At 45.6% G+C, this 12,421-nt stretch overlaps 1 protein-coding gene across 1 annotated transcript in view; it reads left to right on the top strand.

Annotated features, from left to right (window-relative positions):
• LOC139049599 (phospholipid-transporting ATPase ABCA3-like) overlaps nucleotides 1-12,421 on the top strand; it is a 344,592-nt gene that overhangs the window by 153,551 nt on the left and 178,620 nt on the right. The window contains exons 12-13 of the transcript XR_011508412.1: nucleotides 4,063-4,218; nucleotides 5,736-5,946. The gene's annotated coding sequence lies outside the window, so the exon portion shown is untranslated. The remainder of the gene's footprint in view (nucleotides 1-4,062; nucleotides 4,219-5,735; nucleotides 5,947-12,421) is intronic.

Raw genomic sequence — 12,421 nt, 5'->3', positions numbered from 1 at the left:
ATCTATGAAAGGTGCAATAAATGCCCTTGTGAATGTTTGCACTACTGTGTTGTCGTTCCTTTGTCCCAAGAGCACGGAGGAGAACCCCACAATGTACAACAGGAATATTACGCCTGTACCAAATAGTGTGGAGCGCACAGGAAGAAGGAGTCAGTGTGAAATACAATATCATAAATTGTCATGAAAAAAGAAATGCGCGAATAGCTTCTGAGTATCTTTGGAGCCAGGCCTAAAACAAGCTTTCCGTAAATGAGTGAGTGATTTGTGTTTAGCTTACCAAACACATTAAATAAATCGTTCTTAAAAAATGATCTCAAATGTGGAAAAAGAAGGAAGTCGAAGTACTAGTGTGCCAGAAACGCGTCTAAAAGGACCCGTTGCAGGGAAAAAGTTACTAGTGGCTGTGTAAAAGATAAAATTGCTACATGGCTAGAGTGCCCAAAACACAAAATGACACACTACCAACAAAACTCACAGGGTGTCATACAGGCTTGAGCAGCGAAACTAAAAAAAAAATTGCAGTAGCGATTTTGTTTGTGGGTTGCTTCGAATACAGTTGTCGTAGTTCCACATCAAGTAATGTGCAAATGTGTGGTTAGCAGATGAAAAACAGAAAGGAAACATTACCAATCGAGTTGCGCGAAATGTTTGGATAGTTTGCATTAGTCGGAAATGCAGAATTGTTCTCTATTGAATGTGAGTAGTGAGTGTGATAGTCGATTTCCATCCAAAACATGAAATATTCGCCCACCCTTAATATATAACTAAAACCATACACACACACACACACACACACATATATATATATATATATATATATATATATATATATATATATATATATAATAAGCCATCCAACAATAAGCTAAGGACACCGTAGCAGCATAGGCGCACTCACCGACATTTGCGGTGGATGTGGAACAGCCCTTCTGCCGCAGGCGTCACATCTACACGAATTTTTCGGGTTAAGACAATAGGTCAGTAAACCAACACATGCTACCTGAAGGGATAACTCCTGCCGGATTGGAAGCCGAGGGGCCCCATTTTAGTGGGAAATTATTAAATGCCTCCGTACACGAAAATTCGGCTTCCTCGTGGACGGCGGCTTCACCGAGCAATGTTGTCGAAAATGGCCCACGGCTCTGACAATACAAACGCGTCAAAAATGCCTGAGCTGACGAGTAATTTCTCATGCAATTTCGCGTAGAAAAAGTAAATTGATGGCTTTGAAAAAAAATGTGGTACACTTTGGTTCGGGGTGGAAGTATATACAATACCTTCAAGGTGCGAGACAAGCACGGTTCCGAGAGGCCATCGCGCCTTCGCGGTTTTAGCTGACTAAAAGGCGTGCCTATTGCGTGCTTCATTGGACATGTGACAGCGAAGCCCATGGGGAAGAGGTGGCGCCACGTCATGAGCGCACAAACTGAGTCTCTAAAATGACATTTCACCAAAGCGACTGCAATTCTAATTCCCGCACATAAGCAGCCTCATTCGTCTTCGTCGAAAGGCCGTTTTACGTCCGCCGAAAATACCACGAGTGGTCGCCCTAGCTAGCAGTCGCAGGCTTAGTGTTAATAGATGGGGAGGAGGTGGCGCCATGTCTGCGCATAAACTGAATCTACAAAATGACATTTTACCAAAGCGAGTGTAACTCGGATACCCTCACATAAGCAGCCTCATGCGTCTTCGCCGAAAGGACGCTGTACGTCCGTCGAAAATACCACGAGTGGTCGCCCTAGCTAGCACTCTGAGGCTTGGTGTTCGTAGACAGGCACAAGTACACCAGAAACCGGTTGGGAAAAGGGCACCACGCTAGCTCAATTGATAAGAGCGTCGCGCACGTAAAGCGAAGACATGGGTTTGTGCTTCACCTCCCCACGAGTAGCATTTTATTCCACTTTCATTTCCATTTTGTGATCATTTTCCTAATTCAATTAGAAGCGGTCGATAAATTCCCCTATGCTGTCCTAGGTGAGACTGTTTGTTGGCTTCTTATGATATGACTGTACATGGGGAAAGCAATGGCCCAGTAATGCTAGCTAAATACCATCAATTTAAGTAACCGTAATTATTCACTTTAGAACGCGTGTTCTAATTGTGTAGTTGAAGCTGGCATAGTTCACGTGCCATTTGTTCATCGAAATTACTAGGCTCATTTACATCTTCGAAAAAAATCAATTACTTGCGTAGTTAATACTCTATTTCCGACAGCGCTGACTCACTTAATATGCTTATCTCCATGTTCTACGCTTCGCTACGCGGTGCCTCTGCTGCAAAGACTAGTTGGATTGGTTGCTGTAGCGTAACTATCCTCCACCAAATGCTTAATCAAGGTGGCCTCACCGAAAAAGTCTACCTCCCCTTGTTCTCGCAGCCTCACGCACTGCTCAATAGAGTGGTTTGATTTAGGCTCAATGTCCAAGAAGCATCTCTTTAGGCTATAAAAATATTCTTTCGTAACTTTGTTTTTATCCATTTATCCGGACGTGGCTCATTATTATATTGGAGGCAGGGAAGATCGAATTGCACATTTTGCCATGACAGCGCGCGTAAATGAGCGCGACATCATATGTTTGGATGCACTGTCGCATGTTAGGTCCCTTTTGACGCAATACAAAGCCTTAATTATTACGGGGTTGAGCCTCTGGTTGACTTACAGTGCAATTCAATATTTCTTTGAATAAAGCATTGGCTAGACCTCAAAGTCTTGCCAGTTTGAGCTTTTGGTTCATGTGAGTGTGATTTCCTTGCGGATAAAGAACTAACTACACTTCAAGTCTCAAGACCTTGCAGCTTGATCTTTTGGTTCACTTGAGACCAATTGAATCGTTCCTTGCGGTAAAGAAATGGCTAGACCTCAAGTCACAACATTTGCCAGCATGAGCCTTTGGTTTATTTGAGCGCAATTCAATCTTTCTTTATATATGAAAAATTGTCTACGCCTCAAGTCTCAGGACTATACAAGTTCAGCTGTCGGTTCATTAAAGTGAAATTCAGTCGTCTTTAGAGGGGTGAAAAGCTGACTGGACCCGATAGAGTGCTTCAAAATTCAGAAGCTGTCGGCAAATTCTACTAGCCAGGGCTTGAAAGGAGCCTCCAACCCCCCCCCCCCCCTATCTGTGTGTGCTTTCTGTTCATCCTTTTATTGCATTCTCGCTTTTTCGTCATTTCCGTCTCACCAAATCTCCATTCGTGGCAAGATTTTTGCTGTTCTAGGAGTGTTTGTTGTTTATTATGACAATTTTATCATTATTTCGTGTAGTTATTATTATTAATTCTTGTAGTATTACTAATTATCGTGCCGAATAATACGATTAGCATTCCTAGGGAACTCCACTCACTGTCGGGGGCACAACTCTCAATCTACATCACGAACCGACTTGGAAAACTGGGCAGTCCTTGGTCGAATGAGTAGCGCATGGGGCTGGTGCTCTGTAGGAACAGGGTTCGAAACCAATCATTGCATTAAGTTGTGTATCGATTTGCCGCGTTTCAACGAGCCTCTTTGATGCCGGCGTTGGCCACCGGAGATACGGCACCAGGCACGTGGCACCCAGTATGTAACGGTCTTCCATAAACCTTTTTTACTCCTCCTTAGAGCCCTGAGCACGCGCAAATCAGTTGTACTGTTATTCAGTGAAGCTCTTTGATACTAATTTGGGTCACTGCGTATGTGCTATTGGGTGTATGACACTACGCCATGAACCTCTTGGATGATAACTTGGGTAACTCGACATGTGCCACTGGATATATGGGCCGCTCTACAATGGCAAAAATTATCCTCCAAATTTGTCTCACATCCTGCGGAAATAAATGCGCGTCATACGGAAGCTTTATGGCAGCCTCATTGGATGGCGCAGTGTGTGCAGTAAGAAACGCGGGAAAATAGTCCGGCTGCTTAGATGTTTCGGCGTTGGCCATCACTTCTGTCGCCACATTGCTTGAACGCTAATCGCATTGACGTCGACGTTGAGCGGCAGTCCGGTTCTGCCGGATTTACACATTTCAGGAAATGACCATTTAAACTGCTCACCGTATATTCTTTCACTTCTTTTGCAGCTCAAGAAAGGACACCATGACAGGCTCATGAGTTCAATCCAGGAAACACTGCGTGTGGTCGGGCTGCAAGGCAAGGTGTTCAACATGCCCAGCGAGCTCAGTGGCGGCATGAAGCGAAGGCTGAGCATAGCGATGACTCTTGTTTCTGATCCAGAGGTACGTTCGGCAAAAATGTGTCGTTGCGCTGCTAAGCACGGGGCCGCTGGTTGTATTCCCGGCCGCGGTTATGTGGAGCCGAAATGATAAAGCGTTCGTGTACTTAAATTTCGACACAATTTCAAGGACCTCAAGGTGGTCAAAAATGCTCGCAATTCCCCCTATAGGGAGAGCCTCATATTCATATCGTGGTATAAGTAGGTAAATTTTCGAGTATTAAAGACAGCTGAGGGACTAAATTTTGTCTAATCACATTCACATGAAGCCAGCAAATTATTAAGCCAAAGAAAACATAGGCAGTACAACAATTAACAAGTCCAACCAATCATTTATTTATTCTTACTGCAACCATAATATGGTTATCGCGGGTAATCGCTTATGATATATTGGACTTGTTAATGTTCTGTCTACATCTTAAATGTACAAATTATAAGCCTGAAGGCTTACTGGATTGAGCCCTTTGTCAATTTAGAGCGCAAATCAAGCTTCTCGACTATATTCAAGCAATATAGTGGAGCTATATTGAACGATCAGGCTTCTGTGGTGACAAATCGTCATCGCAGCGAGAACACTTTTAGAGCGCAGTTCTCAGGCGCTCGTTCCTGGGGCGAGTATCCTCTACGTGCCTCGGCGTAACCAAGACAACGAACAAAGCAAAGGATGAAAGAGCAAACGTGGAGCGCAGCGGGCATGAAAGAAAGCGTTAGATAAGAGAGCAGGAGAAGGAATGTGGAGGAGAAGGGTGCAACCGAACCATGAGGCGAAAAGCGGAGGAGGAGGGTATGGGGAAAGGCATGAGAAGAAAAGCGTAGTGCCGTGCAATAAGGGCTTTGCGGCGGCGATGGCCATGAGATGGCGCCAGGGTAGCGCGCGTGGTCTCTTAGCCGATGACGTCACCGACACCATTCTATGGAAACAAAGCCCTGCATGAGCGGAGGTCTTCCTGCGGCAGCCGCTGTAAATCTCGCCCACGCGCTGCCACTCGAGATTTACAGTATAGCGAGGCCGTCGCGCCACGCTTCGCTCCGTTTGCAATGTGCCGCACGAGAAAGATGGTCGGCACCAGCCATTATACTGTGAAACAAATGCACGTATAGAGTTGCTCTCAAATATGTATTAGGGAGTATCGTAATTGTCGGTGAACTTCTTTTTTTGGATGCGAGAAAGTGGCGAAAGCAGGAATGTTTTAGAATATGACGCCGTTTCTGCGATGCGAGCATGTTTTGATAGGGCGGTGGCGTGGGGTGTTCCTCAGCTTGTGTATTTTAGTGTGAGCGACTGAAGCTGACGAGTAGCAGGGCAAACTTCGGTGGCAATTTTGTGCACAATAAGACACGTATTCGCTCTCAGAAAACGATCACACACTTCTAGACGAATGTTCTATCAATATAACCCTTCTGATTATTTTCCGTCAGTGTCTGTTCGGAGCACTTAAGAACTTAAGCAGAGCGATTGAGTACAGCTATCCAGCCAGGTCTGGTAGGTGTGGGACGACGTGAAACCGGATTTATTCCCAGGTGCGGATTCTCGACGAGCCAACCGCAGGCCTGGATCCGAAGACGAGGCGGATCGTGTGGGATACATTGCAGAACGTAGGCAAGAAGAAAACCCTTCTAATCTCTTCTCACGACATGGAGGAAGCTGACGCCATCGCAGACCACATAATCATCATGGCTTCTGGTGTGGTTGTTTGCAGTGGATCGACGGCTTTTCTCAAAAAAGCATGTGGTAAGCTTATGAAGCCAAAGTTAATAGTACTAATATTTATTGAATGGTACCGGCTGTTTCATGGCAGCCCATCTATTCGTATATAAGGTGCGCGCATGGAAACAGACTGCAGTTAAAGAAAAGTGTAACATACAGAACGGCAGACAAACAAACACCCACTGTCGGGAACATGGTTGTACCCTGTTTTTATGGGACACGATCAAGATGTATAAAATAATTTTTGTAGGTGCCCAGACCAGCGTAACGATAGGCTTGGTATTTTTCCAGTGTCTTGTGGTAATCTAACGACCGCACATAAACGCACAGTCGTGTTCTTAACTGCTTCTGCCACACGTCTGGGAGTTCTTTATGTAGTACATTTCCCTAGGTTTGAGGCGGAGTTTCTTCTATTCAAGATATCGCTTTTTCCACACGAAGGAGCACCGAGAGCTACGGTATCATTTCTAATAATGGCGACCTGTGTGTCACCCAGAACGTGAAAATTAGAACAACATTAAAGGGACATTTCAGAAATCCACCTTAGTTAGCTTAAATGGTCTCATTTTTTTTGACACACACTAAATTAAGGAGAAATATTTCTATACAACGGAAGGCGCACACTAGCCCGTCTTTGATTTTCTAGATGCGTGAATCAGGCGAACTAATGTTGTGACAGGTAAATGGAAGAGCGCAGGAACACCTAGTATGCCTACACAATCAGTCCTGGATGCAAAAGAAGTCGCCAGGCACAGCTGGGTATGATTCAGACAACGAGCGGTCGAGGTGGTAAGGAATTTTATATTCGTGCTTGCTTATATACTATGCCGCTATTGGCGCCGTGCGATCAAGCTTTGTGTACTGACAACAACGTTGGACCACCCTAGTAAGCCACCAATATCCTATCAACGGGAGAGTAAAATTCATTCGACCACATGTCTCCACATGAAACCTAATCGACGTTCTACTAACATTTATATTGCAAGTATAAAGTTTATTTTGGAAATATCAAGCAGCCAATATATTACTGACGTTAACTCAACTTTAGAATTGGGGTCTTTATGTACATTACATAGTTTCATCGTATAGACACATGCGGTACGTCATTCCTGGTGCCTTGATTTTATGTTTTCTCGAAGATTTAGTTAGGGTGCTGTATTGAGATGATGGAGGGATTACGCAAAGTTTTGTAGGTAAATTTCTTGCAACAAAGTCGTCAAAGATTTCCCGAGATTTATTGCGCTTGAAATTCCATTCTCATTGAAAGTGGTACTTAAATTTTGCAGATGTAAACGGTAGGGCCATAGGGCCAAATTCGACAGTGAAGGCTCACCGAAAAGTTTGAGATCATTGTTACTCCGAAACACAGTAGCCCGTGGCTCTCTCGCGTGGCGCGACTGATCACGTGGCGCCTAATACATGTAACAACATGACAAAAATAATTTTTCTCAGACTCCACATAAATGGTCTCCCCCTCGCCACATAGGTTTTTTCAAAAGAGTTACGTTTTGGGCAAGTTGGTTGTGCATGGCTATTATTAGACTTTTGCGTGCACAAAGACAGGACGTCGAACGAAGAAGGGGCACACAACATGCGCAAACTTCAACTGGCTTTTATTGTGATAGCGACATATATAAACGCTTCCACAATCAGGAAAAAAGCAGGATGCGAAGAAAACAAACAAAACCACGTGCAAAACTGCATAACTACATGTGCCGCCGACACCAAACGTTGTCACTGCCATACCTCCAGAAACCTCACTTCCTTATGACCTAATGCTACAGACAGGGCACTAACACAACTATGATCATGACGAAGAAATTTCTCTGGCCTCAACTATCTCCCTAGTTAAGCGATCTGTGGGGGAAAAGAATATCGTGCATCTGTGAAAGATAGCGTAACAACCATTGCATGACTTGCAGTGTTCTGCCATGCGGCCTTCGATGCCTTGCTTTACATTGCCGCGATGTTCTGCTAGCCTCTCGTTTACGCATCGGCTGGTTTGAGCGCTATAACACTTGCCGCACGACAACGGAACCCGATGTACTACACCTTATTTGCATGCAACGAGCTCGTTTTAATGCTTTATCATACATTTTGGTTTCTCATTATTAATTGGGCAGCTTTTCCTGCAAAATCTTTCAAGCTTTTTGGGGAGCCGGGAACACGACTTGACGTCAGAGCGAGATCCTATCTTCTTTAGGTGATGTGAAGGTTTATGGAGGTATGGAATGACAACCATTCTTTTTTTCTTCCAGCGTTTTTCTTCCAGTTTCCCGAAGCGCGTTTTATGTTTCCACAGGTTCAGAATGTAGGCTGAAACGGTCACGTTTGCATCCCATGTATACATGATGTCTTCCTACATCCTGCTGCGATTTAATTTTGCAGCTTTTGCTAATTTATTACGCTGAGTGTGCCGGGTGAAATCTTCGCTAGAATGAGTGCACTGCGCCTCCTTGTCGTGGGCATGTGCACTATCGTGCGCGCGATGTACCTGACCTTGCGCGGTAGTTTGCCCCACGGCGACTACTGCGAGCATTACATTGAATTCATCCTTGACTGTAAATCTGATACGGCAACTCCAAGTATAACGCGTTAGTCAGAACTCAAAAATATACACTAGATATTCTACGGATTTCTGCATGCATATAGTGAGCACCTATTAGAGGTCACATAATCCAGCGGGTATATCCTTGCAACTTTGCGGCAACAAGCTCTGGATGGGACTTAGATAAATTATTATATGTATTTGTATTGTTTGAGTAAATCTAGATATTGACGCACGGACTTGTTTCTTTCTCGTTTGAGCGCGTTTCACCGTCTAAATGCTAACCCTACTAACGCATGTGTGCAATGTTTAAAACAACATGTTGTATACACATCCATGGAACACAGATGGCTGGCTGGGACATGGTCTAACTGGTGGGGAAATAATATTTGGTAGCAGATGTAACTCGTTAATAAAGGCCTCACGCCATTGCATATCCGTTAACTCTGTCGTGCATCAGGCGATGTTTCGCTTGGCAAGCTAGTAGTCGTAGTAGTAGCAGAGGACATTTATTGAAAAAAAAAAAGAACGAGCGTTGAAGCTGGTCGTGCCTGTTCGCTCGCCGGTTGCCAGGCTCCTTAGTCCACAAGCCGTGCAGCAGCAACTGACTACTGTTCCCGTCCTACCAGGGCAGCTAATCGAGTGGATCTGAGCCGGTCGGTGCTGTTTCCCATTGGTGGGGTTGAAGACCGGGAAGCTGGTTGTATGTGCCCATACCCCAGCTGTGTGAGATAAGGAGGCGTACTCTTTACAGTGAGGAGATCTATATGGGAATAGTGTGGAATGGATAGCATGGCATAGCTTAGGATGCGAGTAATTAGGTCATGGCTTTGAGTGTTTGCCAGGCAGCAGCATCTTCGCGAGTGAGTGTATTGTGCAGGGCTGGTACCGTATAGCGAGTTAAGGAATAGTGATATACGGGGTGAGTGTTGGTAAGTGGTTAAGGCTCTAGGTAAGTCTCAGCCAGAGTCTATTTGTACTGTGCGAGATCAGTGTGCACTAGGGGGGCTCTGCACAGTGCCACATTCGTATGCGCTATGGTACAGGTGTGTGCCTGCTGATTGCCACGTAGAGAATGGTAGGCCATAATCCAGAGGAGAATGATTGCGGCGGGTGTTGGCTGTAGTGAGTGAAATACGTGGTGAGCTTTGGAAGAAATATCGCTGACGTGGTTGCGTCATGCTGCTCGGGAGTACGAGAAAATGATGACGCAGTCCTATTGCGGCTGAGGCGCTCTAGGTAGCGCAATGCCAGTTTCCCCCGCTTCCACAATAAAAGTATGTTGTACCATGGCTGCAGTAACTTATTTTTCGTCGCCGTATACCCCGCTCAGAGGCTGCGCAGAAAGTGGAAGAATGGCAACAGCATCCACGTTTAGGGCGCTAAGGTGGCCTTCGTGTTCGAGAGTCAAACCTCGTGTCCTAGCTTGTCTTCAATCAGCATGACAAGTGGAGTGCATGCTTCTGGGCATGGGTGGCATGTGAATTAAAAGGCTGAGGCGAGGTACATTCATGAGACGGAATTGAGGAGTGTGTAGGGTACGTCGTAATATCTGAAAGCTGTGTCACCCGGTGGCTAGTCGTTGTAACATTTACAGCTGACTACCAAGGTAATCATCTTTGCGTTCTGTGGCAGTGTTGGGAACTGTAAGTGCTTCTAGTCGTAACATAACCTTCAGGTTGGCCGTCCAAGCAGTTGCTTGTGGGCTGTTCTTCGGAAATTATCGAGGGCCTCGAACTGTACTCTCTTCGCTGGGAGATAAAGAGTGGGCCATTGGAGGCAACTGATAATGAGTGGCTGTATCATTCGTAGGATGTCATTGTACTAACGACCATGCTTCCTGTTGGTGATGCGACCGACCACACGAAGAACATTTATGGTGGAGTGTGGTAAGCGTTGCTCAGCAAGGCGAGCTCCACTATCAGTTTCTATTTTCATTCCATGAATACAGAGCTTGCTCACCCGAGGTATACATGTGGTGCTTGCGAGGAATGTAACATCGGTCTGTATCTGGCTTGCTTTCCCTCACATTTTGCACGTTAGTAATAGGAGCTCGTGAAACGCCTTGAAATCGTCTCCGTTCCGTCTAGTTCTGTACCTTGTTGGCTGCATGTTGTATGTACTTTAATCCGTATGTAGGGTGTCTTTGATGCCTCGTATGACACTAAGCAAGGAGGGGAGTGCCGCCATGGCAGTGCTGAATTGCACTAATGACAGCACTTCGTCTAGCGATGTGTCCGTGCTGTGTGCGAGAGGAGGTAGTGTCTGCAATTTTTCAATGCCGATAATGGTTGTATATTTGGTGTCGCCTAATCTGGCGATGGTGATAGTGATTGTGTGGCTCCTCAATTGATGTTGTTTAAGTTGGATATACAAGATGAGACGGACCAGCAGTTTTGTAAGCGTACGAGCCTCATGTTGAATGCCACCGAATCACGCCTGATACCAGAGGGCATTGATAATCTGCTTGCGGCGCCAGTCGTTGCAGCTGAGCAGTATCACTCTTGCCTGTGGACTGATTACGTGATCGGTTTTGTCGTGTGAACCCAGCTATTTGCTCTCTATAATGATATGGAGTGCAACATTCTCAAAAGTTTCCTTAAGAAAAAGGAGGCGAGAATTGTTTTTCTACTATTCATTCTAACATGGTCGAGGACTTCCTACTTTGGTTGGAGTAGAACGCTTTGTTTAGAAAGGTTTGGCTGGAAACCAAAATAGTGTCTTGGAAAAGATGTTGGTCCTCTAGGTGATGTTGGTGCTCTAGGCTTTCATGAACAATGTGCTCGAAGAGCTGTTCCAAGTAAGCTCTCAGTGATATGGGACGTAGGTTTCTTAGCCGGTTTTAAGCCGGTTAGGGTATTAGCACTATTTTAGCGGGTTTCCACTCAGTCGTAAGCATCCCGTTTGCCAATTTTTGTTGGGAAGGTGAAGGCGAAGCTAGCAAAGAGTCGCCGTCAAGGTTCAGGGGCAAATTACTGGTGATTTAATCGTCGCTGGGCGTCATACTCTGAGTAGAGTTTCTGGGGAGCTCGCATAAATTCACGGGAAGTGATGGGCATTTCGAGTGTCTTATTCCCAGAGTTCCTATATTCCGGTGTGTTTTCACAGTTGTGGCTCGACTTCCTTATTCATTCATTCATAATACTTCACAGACCCACTGAAGGGCATTGAGGAAGGGGGGTAATAGTTTGTACGGAACGGAAAAATGTAGCATGAAGAAAAGAAAGAAAAAAGTCACAATACGAAGGTTCTATGCACTTCCTGTGTACTTCTTAATACCTTTGGCGAAACTGCTAGTCGGTTGTGGTTGAAAAATTAGCTGCATGGTGTGCTGGCTCTTCCGCTTGTTTAGATGGCATTGACAAAGTGCAGCACAACATTGACTGAGCGAACAGTACGCTGCGGAGGATTACGCCCCCGACCCCAGTTTTGTCGTGGGTGATGATCGGCGAATTTCGCATTGGTGGCGGTAAAGGCTGCGATGCAGACCTCCGAACGCCTGCTGTATTTCTGTCAGCGTCATCATATGACGATACAGTTTCGGGGTCTCCAATGATGCAGAAAGTGTGTATGAACTGCGGAATTATCGGTGTTCGATAACTTTCGAGTGTTCATAAATTGTGTCTTTGATACATTTGATCTTATCCTCAAATTTGTCGATGGTGATAAGTTAGGTGGCCAGACGGTCATGTCTGAAGGCTGACGACAGGTTGTAACAGGTTTTATGCGAAGCGTATTACTAGAGCTCAACCCAGCTCCTCAGGCGCGGTGGTGTCGCCTTCAATATCACGTGACACCGTGACGTCACGAAAGAGGAGAAACGGGGCTCCAACTCACGCCGTCGCTCACGGCGTCGCCTTCAAGGCTCACCACGTGACACCGTGACGTCATGACAGAGGAGAAACGGGGCTCCAACTCGCGCCGCCGCTCGCGGCGTCGCGGTGGTATATA

This window comes from Dermacentor albipictus, chromosome 9 (assembly GCF_038994185.2).
Source record: "Dermacentor albipictus isolate Rhodes 1998 colony chromosome 9, USDA_Dalb.pri_finalv2, whole genome shotgun sequence".
Taxonomy (NCBI): domain Eukaryota; kingdom Metazoa; phylum Arthropoda; class Arachnida; order Ixodida; family Ixodidae; genus Dermacentor; species Dermacentor albipictus.
This window is presented reverse-complemented; position numbering and strand designations above follow the sequence as displayed.